This window comes from Podarcis raffonei, chromosome 8 (assembly GCF_027172205.1).
Source record: "Podarcis raffonei isolate rPodRaf1 chromosome 8, rPodRaf1.pri, whole genome shotgun sequence".
NCBI lineage: Eukaryota > Metazoa > Chordata > Lepidosauria > Squamata > Lacertidae > Podarcis > Podarcis raffonei.
Window position 1 is genome coordinate 45,712,798 of NC_070609.1, and position 17,051 is coordinate 45,729,848.

At 42.8% G+C, this 17,051-nt stretch overlaps 1 protein-coding gene across 2 annotated transcripts in view; it reads right to left on the reverse strand.

Annotated features, from left to right (window-relative positions):
* CDH11 (cadherin 11) overlaps window positions 1-16,365 on the reverse strand; it is a 113,855-nt gene extending 97,490 nt beyond the window's left edge. For both annotated transcript variants that reach the window (XM_053399640.1, XM_053399639.1), the window contains exon 1: window positions 16,170-16,365. The gene's annotated coding sequence lies outside the window, so the exon portion shown is untranslated. The remainder of the gene's footprint in view (window positions 1-16,169) is intronic.
* Between the last annotated feature and the right edge of the window lie 686 nt (window positions 16,366-17,051).

The window sequence follows — 17,051 nt, forward strand, 5'->3', positions numbered from 1 at the left end:
GGAAGGGGGTTACGGTAGTGGCGATCTGCCCTGGGTGTCACCACTGGGGGGGTGACAAAATGCTAGGCGGCACTTACCGCGAGGCCTGCAGCACGCCTGATCCACGCATCTCTCCTGGGAGAGACACAGTGGCTTGGGCACACACAGGCTCCAAGCTCTCAAACAGTCCGCCTCCCGCTTCCCCCTCAGCTGTAGTGGCAGGCAGACTCCTCGGAGGCCCCATGGAGCATCCTGCCCTGGCTTGCCCCGCCCCGGGCATAGGGCACACGTGCCATCCCAGGCGCCCAATCGGCTTGCTCCACCACTGCCTATAATACATTATCAATGCTTCTAAATATACCTCAACGGCTGCAGGGCATGGAATGGTAAGTTAGTGCTTTGCACAGTGCCCTAGTGTTCATGTGATCAAGAGGGGCAATTTAACCCTATTATCTCTGCTACGGTGCTGATTGCAAAGTGCCCCAAATAAAGCCAATAGGGAATTACCACCTGGTGCAAATATCGCCTTCAGAGGAACATTTTTTATTAGAAGAACAGCAGGAGAAGAAAGGTATAACTATGTAAAAAAATACTGGTCTTCAAAAATATGTCAGGGAGCAATGCATCATATGTAAAACCACAATATAAAACACAAAGACAAATATTATTAAACAATAAATGAAAAATTAAGAAGAATTGGCATAATGCATGGGTAAGGCAATAGGATGCCCTCCTGATGTTGTTTGTTGTATTGGCTGAGGCTGATGGGAGTTGGAGTCCAACAGAATCTGGAGGGCAGCACATTGGTGACTCCTGCCCTGATACATCTTAAAATGCCACAAAAACTCCAGTTGTAGCAGATACAATAAAACATTCAAATAAGAGCCATGGGAACCAAATAAGGTTAAAACCCTCTGTTAAATCCTGAACTGGTTAGAGCCAGCCATAGAGAAGGAGCCATCATGGATCCACATCTGCTGTGATCCCAATATTTGTCATAACCCTCTGATACATTATTCGCATTTAAAACAACACTAATCTTCATATCAAATGCGAGTTTGCGTTTAACACAATATCTACTTTGATTTTTACCCTAAAATCCAGACTGTACCTGGCAAATTAGGACAGTTTGAGAGAATGCTGCATGGGAGACAGTCCCCTCAACTTGCCAAATTATTTTTAAAAAAACAGCTGTGAGAGAAACCAGAACTTTCTCATCACAATAAAACTAACAGTGCAATCTTAAGCGTGTCTACTAATAACTAAGCCCTATTAAATTCAATGGGGCTTACTTCTAGGAAAGTGGGGTTAGGATTGCAACCTAAGCCTGTAAAATGGTGTTCTCAGTCATCTTCTTGTTTGGCGGGAAAGGAAGCATAAAATAGTTTTGGGTGTCTCCCCCCCCCCGTTTCTTCTTAATCACACCCTTTTCCACTCCATGGAGCACCCCATCCAAGCACTCTCATCCATATAAATCGAAGAGGGAGGAAAACAAACAACCACAAAAAGGTGCATACACAACAAAACAAATCGTGTTCTTACCCACTAAATTATATTTGAAAAACTGACTGCAGTCCTCCTCCATTTCTTTCATACACCATTACGCTGTCAAGAATCATAAATGCCCACTTCTAAGTGCACCGTACATTTGTGACAGCAAGATGCCTAGAAGGGATTTCAATTATTTCAACCAAAAGAAGGACGACTGAACAAAATGTACAAATCTTGTGAGTGCCACATTGGGAAACTATTTGAGCATGGGTAAAACTGCAGATCCCAAACACACATCCCTCTCTTCGGAATTGTCTATGGAGTGTGTGAATAAGAACATAAGCAGAGCCCTGTTGGATCAAGCTAAAGGCCCATCTAGTCCAGCATCGTATTCTCTCAGTGGCCTATCTGAAACCCACAAGGGGGAGATGAGTGGACTGGATTGTTGCTGGACTAGATTGGGTGGAGCTCCCTGCTTGGCCAGGAAATAGATTAGGTGACCACGGGCCATTTATTTCCTTACTCTCAGCTAAAGCTACTGTACTACAGTTACAGGATTCTTGTGAGGGTTAAAGGGGATAAATCATGTACACCTTGAAGGCAGGATGCACAATAAATGCATGAATCTCTCTCTATATATATTAGAATTTATTATATGCTTATATTCTGTTTTTATTTCATGAGGAACTTCAAAGCAATATACACATAATTATTTCATCCAGGACCTAGCCTTGATTTGGACCTGCTTAGCTTCAGCAAATTGCCAGTCAACCAAATGTTTGTTGCCATCGACAAACCATTAATGAAAAGTTAAAATATGAAGCAATACAAAATAACAACCTCAGTAGAACCAATTCTTAATACCTCAGGGTGACAAGTTAGAAACAATCATACACACACTGAGACAAACTGCAACATTCAGATGTTGTTGTTGCTGTTTAGTCGTGTCCGACTCTTCATGACCCCATGGACCAGAGCACGCCAGGCACTTCTGTCTTCCACTGTCTCCCGCAGTTTGGTCAGACTCATGTTTGTAGCTTCGAGAACACTGTCCAACCATCTCGTCCTCTGTCGTCCCCTTCTCCTTGTGCCCTCAATCTTTCCCAACATCAGGGTCTTTTCCACGGAATCTTCTCTTCTCATGAGGTGGCCAAAGTATTGGAGCCTCAGCTTCACGATCTGTCCTTCCAGTGAGCACTCAGGGCTAATTTCCTTAAGAATGGATGCGTTTGATCTTCTTGCAGTCCATGGGACTCTCAAGAGTCTCCTCCAGCACCATAATTCAAAACAACATTCAGATACATTGTACCTATTTAGTAATATATTTATTTGACCTATTCTGTGCTACGTCAGATGCTGTTAGAGCAGACAGGGAGAACCTGTGGCTCTCCAGATGTTGTTGGACTTCCATCAGCCCCAACCAGCATGGCTAATGGTCAAGGATGAAAAGAGCTGGAGTTCAAAAGGAACAGGAGATTCCATTGGTTAACTATCACTGCAGTAGACCGGGTACCAGGAATTTACCCATGTGTGCTTGGAACACATTATACTGTTCTTTGGCTGGCAATCTGAAAGACACAGCAGGCAGTTTTTCAATTTCTCTAAAAAGCAGTGAGAGAGAGAGAGAAGGCTAACTAAAGTTCAATGTTCTTACGTATATCTTCACTAATATACAAATGCAAATAGCAAATCTTGGACTCTTACTGGATTTGTGATTATCTGCAGACTTCGGGCACCCAGGCCCATGGATGGATTATGCTGATCTGTACATGTAGCACTTTCATCCAGGACAGATATTATCAAGATTTTGCATTTTACTTAACTGTAGTGGAAAAGTCTGCCTAAAGTCTTGTTAAATGCTTGTTATCTTTTAAAAAAGAGAGTTTGACTCTAGTAAGGAAAGCTAGACAAGGGAATTTATATATGTGGTCTTTTGGTTTTATTCTTACTTGTATAAAAAGGGGAAATGAAGGGAATTGACAGGTGAGTGAAGTACAGTTTCCTGAAACTATGGGCACATCTCTACCAGACATCCAAAGCATTGTTCTACCACTTTAACAGTCATAGCTTCTCTTGCCCCCCCCCCAAGAATACTAGGAACTGTGGCTTGTTAAAAGTGCTGAGGTGTTAGGAGACCCTCTTCGTCTCACAGAGCTGCAATTCCCCGAGTTCCCTGGGAAGAGGAACCTGATTTTTAAACCAGTCAGGAAATTGTTATTCTGTCAGGGCAATAAGGGCTTCCTAACCATTCTTAACACTCTGAACAATCAACAGTCCTCAAAATTCTTTTGGGGTAAGCTGTGACTATTAAAAATGGCATGATGGTGCTTTAAATGTATAGTGCAGATGGGGCCTAAGATAATAACAAGCCTGGATAATGAGGAATTGTTTTTGCCTCATGCCCAAAGGAAGACCATGCTGTCACCAGGAAGATTTCTGTGGGGGAAGTCTTCCCTAATTGGGGAGCCACCTTGAACAGGCTCATTCTCAGTGGTGCCACTTATGCCTATACTTTCAGTCTGATCCACCAGAACTCTTACTATGTTCTTACAAAAAATAGGGCTGGTGATCTGCACTTGCTCGGTTTCCACATTTTATTTTTATTAGCAACTTATTTCTTCATAGCATTAACAGATGCCAATCATGCTAGACCCTGAGGTTTGGAGAAAACATCTACCATTCATATGATGAGATGAGGTAGGCAGAACAGAAAAGGGAAGGTTCATCTCATTGAGACCCACATGGAAAATTTAGCACCATATATAATAAATGTAAACCTTGCACTCTTCAACACCTTAATTATAGTCTACGCACACAATGTATTTTTAAAAACCCACTCTGCTGCTTTTTAAAACATTAAAGGGGAAATTATGCAAATGTTAACACATTAGATTGATTAGTTTGGGATGAAACCTTTTCTACTTTATTTTATATTTTAAGAGAAGAGTCACAATTACAATGATTGAGAAAGTGGGGTGTTAATGAAGCATGCTATTGCTAATCAATGCTTCCCCCTCGGGTGATGGTGGGGGCTCAGCCCAGTCACCCTCAAGGCTAACCATTCACCCCACTACACATCTCTTGATACAGTGTATTTAAGAATCTCTAAATACTCTTATAATGATGATAATTTCTGCTTAAGTCAACTGTAGTTGACAAATGGAAACTAGGGCTGAAGAAAGGCCTCCCAGAATTCTTCATGGGCAGTGAAGTTGAAGTTGAGGGGATCCATTCTGGATATTCTTGGGAGGTAACATTCTGAGCTCTTTGGAAAATAAAACCCCTAGGTGGTTGTCACCAATGGAGGCTAAGGAAGTTAAAAAACTTAATATGGAATCTAAATGGCCAAAATATTGGGAAATTATAGAACAAGAAGGTGGAAATGTGAAATTACAGAGTTATGAGAAACTGAAGTCTAAAGTAAGAGATTGGCTTCATTATTACCAGATAAATGAAGTTTTTAAACAGGACAGGAAAATCGGCTTCCAGGTGGAAAAGTCAAAGTTAGAAACAGAATTGTTAGAAACCAATACTAAGAATTTGTCAAGAATGTACAATCTGCTGCTGAAATGGAACACACAGGATGAAACGGTTAAATCAGCAATGATTAAATGGGCACAGGACATTGGCCATGACATTATGTTTGCTGACTGGGAACAGTTATGGACCACCGGTATAAAGTTTACGGCATGTAATGCCTTAAGAGAGAATATTATGAAAATGATTTATAGGTGGTACATGACCCCAGTCAAGCTTGCAAAAATTTATCATTTGCCCAATAACAAATGCTGGAAATGTAATGAAACTGAAGGTACTTTCTATCACCTTTGGTGGACGTGCCCAAGGACTAAGGCCTTCTGGGAAATGATTTATAATGAAATTAAGAAGGTGCTTAAGTGTACCTTTCATAAGAAACCAGAGGCTTTTCTCCTGGGCATGGTAGGCCAATTGGTGTCAAAGAAAGATAGGACGTTTTTTATGTATGCTACAACAGCAGCAAGAGTTCTACTAGCAAAGTATTGGAAGACACAAGAACTACCCACGCTGGAAGAGTGGCAGACGAAGGTGATTGACTATATGGGAGTGGCAGAGATGACGGGCAGAATCCGTGACCAAGGGAAAGAGACGGTGGAAGAAGATTGGAAGAAATTTAAATTTTATCTTAAAAATTGTTGTAAAATTAGTGAGTGTTCAAATGTCATGGGTAAAGCATAGCAGATTTGCAGAGATAAATGATTGGACAAGAGGAAAGAAAAGGGTTATAGAAAGGAATTTATAAGTAATTCAGATCAGGGGTTGCTGAAAAAGTTTAAAACAGGGATGCAGAAAAGGGAGGCATGGGGAAGTCGTTGAAATTGGGTACATGAAAAAATTCATGAAATTATACATGTTTATATGTTTGTTTGTTTGTGTTTGTTGTTTGTAATGTTTTATAATATATGTTGAAAAGTCAATAAAAATTAAAAAAAAACAACATTCTGAGCTCTTGTTCTTCGGTCCCAGCTCCTGCCCACCTAACAGTTCAAAAGCACATCAAAGTGCAAGTAGATGAATAAGTACCGCTCCTGCGGGAAGGTAAACGGCGTTTCCATGCGCTGCTCTGGTTAGTCATGCTGGCCACATGACCTGGAAGCTGTCTGCGGACAAATGCCGGCTCCCTCGGCCTATAGAGCGAGATGAGCATGCAAACCTCAGAGTTGTCCGCAACTGGACCTAATGGTCAGAGGTACCTTTACCTTTACCCAACATTCTTCAGCAGCCTTTCTCTAGAAAGTGTCTTCTCAGGAATTCTGCTCATTTAATGCTGGTAATGGATGGTACAGAAATTCAAATCAGTTCATATTTAAAGGTGAATCTACCTAATTCACACTTTCAAAAAAAATATGCAAACTGAACACAGCCATCCTTTGAAATACACCCTTCTCTTTTTGCTCCCCATCCAAGTATTGTTTACAAAAATGCATATACTCAGGTAGCTGGAAGAGGAAGGGGAATGGAATGCAGTAGTCTCTGAAAGGGTATGGCTGGCTAGAAGCACTCAACACTGCAATGTTTTTTTGAACATCCCACTTGTAAGAATAACATCACATTTACATAACACACTACAAAACCTTATGCCTGTTATTTTATCACTAACACAGTGATAAAGTCAGAAGTTCACTACTTCCTTGATTCCTTCATGCCTTTCCAAAGTCCCATCTTTTTGCCATAAATAATTCCTCAAACCCCCATTCCTATTTTACTTCTGCATTCCATAACAAATAACAATTTGATTCACAGTAATTCTACCATCTCTCTCTCTCTCTCTCTCTCTCTCTCTCTCTCTCTCTCTCTCTCTCACACACACACACACACACACACACACAATTATTTTACATGAAGCCTTCTTAATAACAGAAATCTGGCCCATAGGTCTCAGTTTAGAGATAAATGAGTGCAGGTGGAGACAGCCTAATGAGTTCATTTATGCGGAGTATGTTCTGACTTTGTTTTCATTTCCAGAGAGCCATTTTTTTACTGCACATAGTAACATTTATATTCTATGACCAATGGCGTACCTCCTGCAACTTCCAATGTCTAGTCCATGCTGAGATATATAAACACAAGATCCCAGGTGTCCCCTGTAAAGCAGCCCCACAAAGTGCACTTGTTTGTTTGTGTGTGTGTGCTTGACAGGCATGGATCAGGGGGAAAAAAGAAAAATTACCTTTCCTCATTCCAAGAAACAACACCTCAGTTCCATATAAGTTACACGGCATTAGGAAGAGAGGGGTGAAATGGGAGAAAACCAGCGGGGGCAGGGAGGTGAAGACTGAGATCTTACCTGGACAAATAGCTTCCTCCAACCAAACTAACCCCCCCCCACCAAAAAAAAAACATATTTCTTCTTCCTACATATAGAAGCACACAGTGTGATATCCAATTCAGTCAGTCTGAGAGCCACAGTCCTTTCCTGGGACCACATGCCATGGGTGGGCAGGATCAGAGGGGAAAGTGGGAGTAGGAACTAGTGTACATTTTACTTTTGTACAGAAGACAAGTTTGCATTCACACACCCCTATATATTTCATCCTGGCAAGCAAGAGGCGTTGTTAGAGTAATATTAGAATTCAGGGGCACATTCCAGCCAGGCAAAACCACTCCAGAATGCAAAGCAAGATCAGAGAGTGGGGTGGTCTTAGGAGAGTTTCAAGGGCCAGACAGAGATCTGGAGGGCCACACATGGTCCCTGGGCCTGAGGTTCCTCACCCATTCATTAAGTCATTCTCATAAAAGATACATTATTACTTCAGATCATTGATCTCAGTGGGTCTACTATGAGCATTACTAACGTTTGATGTCACCTATAAGAAATATGGGTTGGGGCCAAGCTGTTGCAGGTGTTTGAAATACAAGATGGTCTGAAAACCATGGAAGGAACAATTACAGGTTTCCTTTTCAACCTCCAGCCAGCAAAGCAGCTTTCAAAGTTCTGGCCATAGTCAAAGGCCTCTGTCTCATCTTTTTGTATGTATCCTTATCCGCATTTCTACTATCTAGTTGATTATTTCCAGCAAGCCTCATTTCTGGTCCAATTTGATCGGAAAATTAAACTTCTATTAGTGCAATTTCTCATATACGCAAGCGTGCAGATTGCATGTTTAATACCATCCATTTCAAAAATCTATTTTGGTGTAAAATGTAGTCCTATACATGGAGGAGGTAGGGCAGCGATATGATTTGAGCTCAGCCCAGCTACTATGGCTGGATCAGATTTGCCTGTACCTTGGTGCAGCTATTATATTAACTAGAAATTCTAGAGAGGTAGCCATGTTCTTAACTAGAATAAATCTGATTAAATTAAGTAGAATAATTCTAATTATGATTAGAATATGGAAGAATTCAGTATCATTTTTGCTTTTCTTAAAAAATGCCTTATTCCTGAAATACACTGCTTCATCTCTTTAAGGTTCTCTTCTCCTGTGCTTAATGGCAGGGGAGAACTATTATATCTATATAATTGGACTTTCCAGGCATGCAGGTATATACAATACATTAAGCTGCCAAGGTGGCAGAGTAGAATTACTTGCAAAATGCATAAAGGCTTTGAGCTGTGAGGCTGACTATACATATTTGAAACTTGAAGCCGATCTCCCTAGCCCTTTTATAACTGGCATTATTATTTTTTCTTATTTTTATTTTTAATCCTATATTTTGGAACTATTCCAGGTCCCATCCCTTTCCTCTACCCTTGGATTTTAAAACTAGGTAGCAATCTTGCTGCAGGAAACAGAGAAGCCGGTAGAAAATCTCAGGCATGGTGGCTTAATCTGTTCCTTGGGACTGTCCCTGAACATGCCCTCTCCCCAGGTCCCACCACTCACTGGCCCTGCTCTGCGTCCTCCTGGAGTATTTTTTCCTCCTGGTATGTGTCCTTAAGCTCTGAAAACACCTATTGCTTGCCTTATTGGAGTGGGTTTATGGACACTTCTGTGCGGCCAATGAGAGCCCCGTCCATCATTCCAACCACTTTCCCCTTAGGTTCTGCCCACAATGGGAATGTGGCCCCGGAAAGGTTCCCCATAAAGAAATGTGGCCCTCTGTCTGAAAAAAAATCTCCTCACCACTGGTGAAGTGGCTGCCTTATAAGAGTGGGCCTCAAGTCAGGGACTCCGGATGCTGAACTGCAATTCTTACAGCCCAAGGAATAGACTCCACCTAGCCTAGAAAACTGGCCCTGTGTCTGTAATCAGACCTAGGGTTACTTTACAAGGGGCAGCTTCTGTTGGAATGGCTGTGCAGCTGAATTCCAGTCTAAAGATAAAAGCTTCTAAGAAGGGATAGTAGGAACTAAAGTTTCCTATCTAAAGTTTGCAGCTGACCAGGAGACTATGGTGAGCTATATTGATCCCCCACCCCCCACTACAGTTATTTGTGAATATCTATACAGTGCTTTTTTTTAGCCGGATCTCACAGAAACCAAGTTCTGGCATCTCTCTTGTGCAGTGTTTTTTTCTGGGGGGGATGCAGGGGTATCCATACCTCTAAACATTTTGTGAATCTTTGCACTTGTCCATTTATTGCATTTATTTTTCCTGATATGAACTATAAAATGGTGATTTTCTTGAGTCAAAACGAGAGTCCCCCTAAACATTTTTTTAGAAAAAAGCACTGCTCTTGTGGGCACCATTGCCATTATAAGAGAACAAGGGAGGTGAGGCATTCACGGTTAAGTCCAGGCACCTCTCCCCCCCCCCCTAGAAATATAGCACTGTCTATCAAACTTGTTAGCATATGCACATTTGATGCAAAACATTATCTTCTTGACAATGAGCAAGAGGTCATCCCACACAGATCACAGAGCCTCCTTCAATCACAAAATGGAATAAAGTTCTAGAACATTAGCCCGCATGTTTGCTAGGCAACTTATTTATAATAATTCATATTTCTCATTTCGTTTTTCTCACTGCCATCTTGACAAAGCCAGCCCTCTGGTCCACCAAAGTTTCTGCCACAATGAATGGGTTTGCATCTGCAAAACTGTATCTCTATCCTGCCATACATCTGTTCATATTTCAGGCATGGTGACTTGTGTGGCCCAGTGTGCAAGTGGACTCCCAACACTGAGCATTTTGTGTCTATGGACCGCAATAAAGCTCTCTCTCTCTCTCTCTCTCTCTCTCTCTCTCTCTGTGTGTGTGTGTGTGTGTGTAACTCCCAACATAAAGCACTACCTTTGAGTTGATGTTGGGTGACCTGAAAGCTGTGCGTGCCTGTGGTGTTTGGTCTGTGACACAGTTAAAGCACACACCTCACCAGTTGGCGTGCATTGAGCCATTAAATGTACAGAATGAATAAGTCAGCATTTCAGGTGGCCCAACCAAAGAAGTGTGGCCAGTGAAAGACTTTAGACCGCTTCTGAATTGCAGTGTTGTGCCAAGAAGAAGAAAACAGGGATCCCTCACAGTGATACTTCATCACAGATCTGACCTCATTGTCGTCCACCCCCATTTGTTTACAGGGCCCACTCCCTACATTTGCAACAAATTGGGAGAAGGGCTCATAGCTCAGTGGTAGAGCACCTGCTCTGCATGTAGGAAGTCCCAGCTTCTCTACTAGATTACTTAACCTTTCCTGCTAAAATCCATACACACAGAGATTTTTTGCTATTGAAGCCCAGGATCCCTCCCAGAACAATAAAGTATTTCAACAAACCCTTTTGCAGGAGTTGAAAGAAGCTGCATTTCACTCCTTGGAGAATGTGAGGTGACTAAATCAGCATTTACTTAAGTTGCACTCCTTTCCCCCAGCTAAATCCTGTTGATTGTATCCCATACAGTTCTTTATCATGGGGCAGCCACCATCAGAGAGTATGTTTTACTGCCAGTAGCACCTTAAAGACCAACTAAGTTAGTTCTTGGTATGAGCTTTCGTGTGCATGCACACTTCTTGTGCATGCACACGAAAGCTCATACCAAGAACTAACTTAGTTGGTCTTTAAGGTGCTACTGGAAGGAAAAAAAAATTTGTTTTGACTATGGCAGACCAACACGGCTACCTATCTGTAACTGAAACTATGTTTTACTGCTGGCTCAATCCTTACACCAAATTCTTTCAGCTTACTTGAGATGCTGGATTTCTTAATTAGAAGTGTGTATGTGCTGTGGGGAGATTGTTGGAAGCTTCTTTACTGCTCCAGTTTGTAAATAGCTCAATATTTGCAGTGTACATTCAATGGGCTCCAAGATGGTGGGACCCAAATCACATGTAAGTCCCATTGTCTATATGTGTCAAAACATATCAAAGGTTTTGGGCTGACTAGGTCACAGACTGAGTTCCATAAACCCCTCCAGTTCTACCACTGAGCTACTGCCATTCTCCATTACCTGGTCCTTTTAAAACTAGAAAGTTATATCACTAATGCAGGGACTCTGGCCTGGGCTGCAGCATAGAGGATAGCCTCACAGCTAGCCATGCTTGGGGAGATGCTTTCTCTGCAGGAGAGAAAACGATTGAAGGTATTTGTGGGGCTGATCTTACTACTTCATTCTTCAGAGAATCTGGGGTGACAGAATTCCAGAAGTTTGCAGAGAACTGGTAGTATGCGGCTGAAGGTAACACTAGAAAGACCGACTAGAAAGATGTTAATCCTGACAAACTGCCTGAGCATTAGCCTGAACCACAGAGAGATTGAATTCCGTCTCCCCTGAGAGGGCAAGCAATGCCGGTGGTAACAAAACAGCTTTTCACAGTGGCCTAAAAAGCAGATGGGCCACAAGCAAGGACATACAGAAGAGCACCAGCGCCCTCTAGTGCACACAAGGCCCGGCTCTTAGGGAAACAAATTGCTAAATATAGACAGGGCTACAGATTCCCTGCTAATACCGCCTGAAGGCATGGAGGGTCTAGGTCTAGCAATACCTTCCAAAAACACAAGGCCCTTTATTAAAAGCAACTATGGTAGGATTCATAAACAAAGCAGGCACAGTAAAAAAATAGATATAAAAGAGCTTTTAACCCTTGGTGTACATGGAAGTAAAACGTGTTGGTTTTTTTGCTATGCTTTCTGGAGATTTGCTTTCAAGGGACAATATTCTTGATGAAATCATGAGGACTCTGTCACTCTCACAGTGCAATCTCATGCATGCCTGCTCAGAAACTAGCCCCATAGATAGAACTCCCAGTGTGCATAGGATTGCAGCTTCTGACAATTTTTAGGCTTCTGTATTTCCTTTGTCATTTACAGCCTGATCCTATGCATGTTTGTTTGTTTGAATGAACTAGATGCTACCCTTTGCACAAGCCACAGGACAGTTTACAACAAAATCAAATCACATAAAACAAATCACATGTTTACCCAGAAGTTAGTTCCATTGAGCTTGGTGGGACTTACTTTCCAGAACATTATTTAGGATTGTAGCCTTAACAGAGTTTGATGTTTAAATTTGGGATATTTTGCCCCACCGATAGACACACTCATCCATTTCATTTTAATTTGGCTATGGCACTCCAGTATTGATCAACTAATCCATAGTATTTTTTGCAGACTAAAAATCCTATGGGGTTTGTCTCACTCAGGAATCCATGGGCATCCAAAGGAATTGTTCACTGAGGCTGGAAATGAAAAGTAAAAGAAGATCAAACAGTGGGGTTTTTTAAGTTCAGTGGTATAAACACCAGAGAGATCATGTGAAGTGTGAATTAACAGCAGTACATAGGCATCTGATTTGGCACCAAACTGGCTGTTGTTCTTTTTTCTTAAATGACCAAAGAACCAATGACATTTGTTTAGGTGAAAACATGATTTTCTTTGTCAAAAGCTCTTGGGTCAAGTACCCCACATATAATTCATTTAATTGTTTTGAAAATAGAAGACAATGGGTTTTTATTTTTTTTGTTTCTTAAAAAACACCTGAATTTTTAGAATTTCCAGAAACTAAAATTTGTTTCATTGTCTTTTCTTTTGTTTTTATTTAAATGTGTTTCTTTTTAATAAATAAATAAATAATAGAAATCTGCAAATCCGTTGCAATTTCACAAAATCTTGTTGCTGAGTTACAAAGTTCCTCTTTCTGCAAGATCCATATTCAACAATGAGTGCAACTGTTTTACAAGAATGGGGGGGGGGGGGGAGGAATCCTCTCCATTTAATTTATCTTATTTGGTCAAACTGCATTTGTTTGTAAGAGTGCAGTTCTATGTCTATTTGATTAGAAGTAATTGCCGTTGGATTCGATGGGCCTTATTTCTCAGGGAAGCGTGTATAAAAATGCAGCCTAAGTTGCCTGGACGCTCAACACGATTCATTAGCGAGGAAGTAGCCCCTCCTATTAGGCTGATGTTAATCATGCTTTGTCAGACAAATGGGGGGAAATACACGATATTGTCAGGAGAAGAAGAAAAAAATCCCAAGAACCACCATCCTCTGTCACCATTCTATATGCATCCCATCTTCCATATATAATTCCACAACATAAATCATTGCACTTTGTCAGATTATCTGTCCACAGACCTCACCCCACCCACCAATGAGAGATCAACTATCAACACTGTAAAGGGAATTTCTTTGCTTTGCTCTTGACAGAGCTTATTGTAATAGTTCCTACGCTAATGAACTCACCCAAATGTGCAAACTTTGTGCATTTCTTTTCTGCAAAGTCAGAACTGACGAGAAGCCTATAAATAGCACATCCCTATCACCCGTTTCCTCTGGTTGCATTATCAGAGGATTGGGTTTTAAATATAAATTATATAAAGCAGAACTGCAACAAGGAAACATCCATCATACGGGTTTTCTTGGGGGCATAGAGGTCTTTGTTTGATTTTTTTTTTTAAGCCTGCAGACTGAAATTCATCCTTCTCTAACTTTATTTGTTCTCAAGAAGCAGCAAGGCAAAATGTTTTCAAACTGTGGTCAATTTTACATTTCCTGGGGTGCAGCACCTTTTAAAATGTGCTGAAACAGCCTTCTGGGATTGGAAACAAAAGAAGAACTCTTCCAGGCATTAAGGTCTACTTTACTGCCTTACCATGAAATGTGCTGATGCAATGCTACAGGACCGTGGCGTGCAAGCAAACAGCTTTTATCATCATCACCATCATATTCTGGAGCTTGGAATAATCCTAAAACTGACATAACTTGCATCTGAAATCCCAAAAGGTGGCAGCCACCAAGGCAAACTTCGGCTTAATTGTTGCAGAGAACTTGCTTTGTTGACAAATCTTAACTGAATCTGAGAAGAGGCCAAGTGTTTCAGATCTACCTCCTAATGAGCATTGCATGTTTTCCAAACTCTGACGAAACAGCTTCTAAACCAGAGAAGTGGATACACGAAGCGGGGAAAATACGTACACAAAAAGCCAAGGAAGAAATCCCTCTCCTGCTCATGGCTCAGCCTACCTGAGTAGGTCTATTGTAGCCTTATTACTTTGCAGTTTCATTATTAAGCCATTAAAATTATTTGACTCCTTAACAGTGGGTCAATGGCCCATGAAATTCTTATTGTGTCATCAAAATGAATCAACAGGAATCATGTGTTTCCTAGCTGAACTATGAGCCATGGGGATGTGAAAGAGAAAGAAGAAAAACACCACTTAGTTCTCCTTTCCCAAATTAAAGGTTGCTGTTTCGCCTGAACTACTGACCTGCATTTTGCTAAAGGGATTCCTTTGTCCTCACAGAGCAAAGAACTCAGTCACATCACTGAGACCTACCTTTTCTATTTTATTTTGCAAAAGCAACTGTACCAAATATATATAATAAAGGATATCCCCCCATTCCTTACTCTGTGCCAACTTGGCACCTCTCTGCTTGGGTACTGGCCCAATAAATATTTAAAGGCACTGATGATAAATGGGCATCACTCCAGAAAGGTAAAGTTGCTTGCCTGGTGATGTCAGATTGTAAGATGGGCTCTGGGGAGGATTCCACAGGAAGAGGGTTCTTATTCAAAAAGTGACCGTTATGTAGATGGACTGGCAACCTCAAAGCCTGATTTATTTCACCTTCCCTGGGGCTGAGATTACCTATACATCAGCCAAAGAGCATAACGGTTTTCCAGCCAAGCCATCTCACCACTCTCTCGCTCCCTCTCCACGGATACCTTGTGAATGCTGCTGCAAGATGCGAGCGGTTGGCCAAACAAACAACAACAAAAACTCTCTCTGCTAACAACCATGCATCTTCTGAAAGGGAATCTCTGAGATAATGTTTTGAAAGGGGTCTCCTTCCCCACAATTATTCTACACACACAGTCGACTGCTTTCCGCCGCCGCCGCCCGCGCCCCCCCCCCCACAAAAAACACCGCCGAAGGCTCCAGAAGTAACCCAGAGTTAATCACAGTTCCTATCGACCCACTTTATCTCCCCCCCCCCGCAAAAAAGAACATTTGCCAATGCATGCGATAGAGCGATATTTGTAAAGAATTTGTAGAGACATGAGAGACGTTTGCACAAAACATAACGAGAGAGATAAAACCTCAAAGATTTGAGGTTGGGGTGTCTAGATTTGAGGGAGAGGAGAACCCATGAGACTCCCGTAGTCGTTTCTTGTGCAATGTCCCCCTGCCCGCAGAGCCTCGATTTGTACTGATCTGATTGCCTCAAATTGATGCTCAGCAAGCCAGCTATGGCATTTTGCTCTGGGGTAGCCAGATGCGCTGCTGGGCTGCTCCGGAGGTTCTGCTTGGGGAAAAAACAAGAACACCCATATGGCTCTATCTCCACGCACTTTCACAGCCAGCTAGAGATAAGAGGAGCCCAAACAACCCAGAGATCTTGCCTGTCTAGGTGTCTGATCTGCGTGCATAATTTCTTTCTCTCCCCCCCCCCACTCCCCGCCGCCAGCTACAAACCAACGATCAGCCCTCCAAGCTTCGCCTTTGGCTTCAGGTCAGTTTCTAGCCACCCCCGGGCTTCCAAATCCTTCCCTTGCCCCCCCCCCGCGCCGCCCCTGCAATCTCAGATGCCTCGATGGCAGAGGAAACTCTGCGCCCCCATCAAACCCCCTCTTTCCAGCTTCCACTTTGCAGATCTTCACCCTATCCATCCTCAGCCCTTTCCCGATAACCTCCTCCCTCCCCCCCCAAAAAAAATATCTCCATGGATGCAGCAAAGAGCATCGCTCCAATTAAGAATATAAGAAGTCCCCCCCCCCACACACACACCACAAAAAAATTAATCTAGGACAGGCGGAGGCAGGCGGAGAGTCAGCTCTTACCTGCGAGTCCGGCTGCCTGCTTCTTCTCCCTGGGTCACCTCTGGCAAGAGGAAAGCGAGCCGAGGCAAGTCCCATTCACAACTAGAGGCGCAGGAGGAGCAGCGGTAGCAGCATCCCCAGCCAATTCCACTCCACTGGCAACGGCGGCTGAATGAGGCTTCGAGCTAGTGGAAGGAATTAGAAACAGGAGAGAGTGAGTGAGTGAGTGAGAGAGAGAGACAGAGAGGAGGGAGGCAAAGGGGGAGGGAGGGGAGAGAGCAGGGAGGGGGAAGGAGGGAGGGTGGAGGCAGGCAGGATGAAGAAGAGGAAAAGCTAGAGGCTCTGACTTGTCCTCTTTTGGCAGAAAGGGACGGCAAGGCCTCAGATCTTTCCCTTTCCATGGGGCTTCCCTGAAAAGGCAGTGCAGGCTCTGGGGAAAGACATTCTTTGCATTTGGGGAAATGCTCACTCTTTAGGAACATGGGATGCTTTATGTACCCAGTCAGAGCGCTGGTGCATCTGGTTGAGGAATGGTCTATGTACTGACTGACAAGCGGCTCTCTGGGGTTACTGGCAGGGGAGCTTCTCAGCCTTACCTACAGACACTGGGGGATTGGACATGAGACCTTCTGCTTGCTGAGCAGATGCTGTGCCACAGAGCAACGGAGAAGCAGGAGTGGATCAGGATATCTTCGGCCACACAACAAAGCGGGAGCGGAGGCCCTGCTCATTCTTCTTATCTCCTCCTTTTTGGTAAGCCTCCTTTTCTCTATCCTAAGCCCAGATGCACAAAGGATGGAGGTGGTGTTTCCACTGGGTCAGGCATGTGCAATCTGTGCACGTTCAGAAGCAACTCCCACTCTAGCCAACCTGCAAATGGCCACCTTCACAATGCATGAGATG